We start from the raw sequence: 1,656 nt of genomic DNA, 5'->3' as shown, positions 1-1,656 counted from the left end.
GCTTCATGAACCCGGTAGTGCGAAAGTTTTACTATTTCTCAATAGACGGCAATACACGAATACAAATTATAATGCACCGTTGATGGAAATTACCCCACCTGATTGACTTCGCCCCATTTGACGGTATGTATCCAGTTGTTACATGCCTGTGACCAATAAGTTCTCAGAGGCTTAAAAAATGATCTATTGAGGGGCTGCAACTAATGGGTTGTGTGGCATGGTAAACACAACATGATGACAAACATTGCAGCCAAATCTAATATCTCTACGTCCGAACAGTGTGAGGATACTTTACTTGGCTCCTTTCTTGCGATAAAATGTTCTCGAAGCCACATTTTAAAAATGTCTGCTGTAACATATGCCGACTTTGTATTCATTATAACTTTACCACCTGGAGGAAAACCATCTTCAAATTCTTGTTTCTTCTTCTTGCCTTTAAAAATGCACACGGGAGGAAAAAAATTACCTTCTGCATTTACGCAGGCTATTACTGAGATCGTCTCAGCACTTTACGCAATTTACAGCTTTGGAGCCTTTGGTGGCAACAACTTTCCCAGGATTGTTATTTAGTTGTAATCCTGTTTGATCAATATTAAATATTTTTCTCGGAGTGTTTATTAAATCATTCTCTGTTAATGTATTTTGCAAAAAATTAAAATATTGTCCGCATTCTTCTCTGGACATCCCTTGTGTTCGCGCTATAGACATTCCTTGTGCTTTGCGAATTGATAATTGCGGATGTCTCTTCATAAATGAGCAAAACCAGTCATGGCCAGCTTGTTTTTTGTCCGCATTAAATTTATTTGGAACATTGTTTAGAATCGCAAAGGAAAATGCTATTTTCTTCACATCAACCGAAGTAAGAGCAAACACATGCTGTTCCATACTTTCAATATACTTTACCAAAGTAGCTTCCTGATCTGAACTCGGACAACTTTTGCGGCCTAATTTTTGTTTACTAAAATTCCCAGATCGCATTCTCCTCATTGACGTACGAGCAGGAACATTATATCTACGACTAATTTGGCGAACTGATCCTCTACCATTGTTAAGGTCTGCAATGTCATTTTGAAGATCTTCTTCCGACCATAAGGCTCTTTGGTTTTTTCGAACGTAGGTTCGTGGCATTTTGATATTACCACTGAAACAAAACAAGAAAAGTGAGGAGGAATACGCCGCTTTTTAGGGTATTATGCTGCAGTTAATAATAATGCAGCATATTACCCCACATTGTACCTTATTACTTTAACAAATTACAGCACACATATTCGACAGACGTATTACGATCTGTACTGGTCAAAAAGACAGATTATGAAATATATCTTAGCACAGACCACTTAAAATTGAATAGAATGTAATTACAACCACATTTACCACAACACATAACACAATCCTAGAATATTTTCTAAATATCACTTACCTTGTATGTTTACTTTGTCCACTAAAATATTTATTAATATTAGTTGTTAATTATTTACTCGTAGTTGCTACCTTGCACCAATGGTTTAAGACGAACACTGCTGCCGAACAACAGCTTACAGGGCATATACCGAACTGCGGCATATTCCCCAGCGCGGCGTATTTCCCCGCTTTACTCTACACTCACAACTGTAGAAGCGATTATTAATATTATTATTATGGTTGATGATATATATA

Source organism: Agrilus planipennis, unplaced genomic scaffold, assembly GCF_000699045.2.
Source record: "Agrilus planipennis isolate EAB-ADULT unplaced genomic scaffold, Apla_2.0 scaffold187, whole genome shotgun sequence".
NCBI lineage: Eukaryota > Metazoa > Arthropoda > Insecta > Coleoptera > Buprestidae > Agrilus > Agrilus planipennis.
This window is presented reverse-complemented; position numbering follows the sequence as displayed.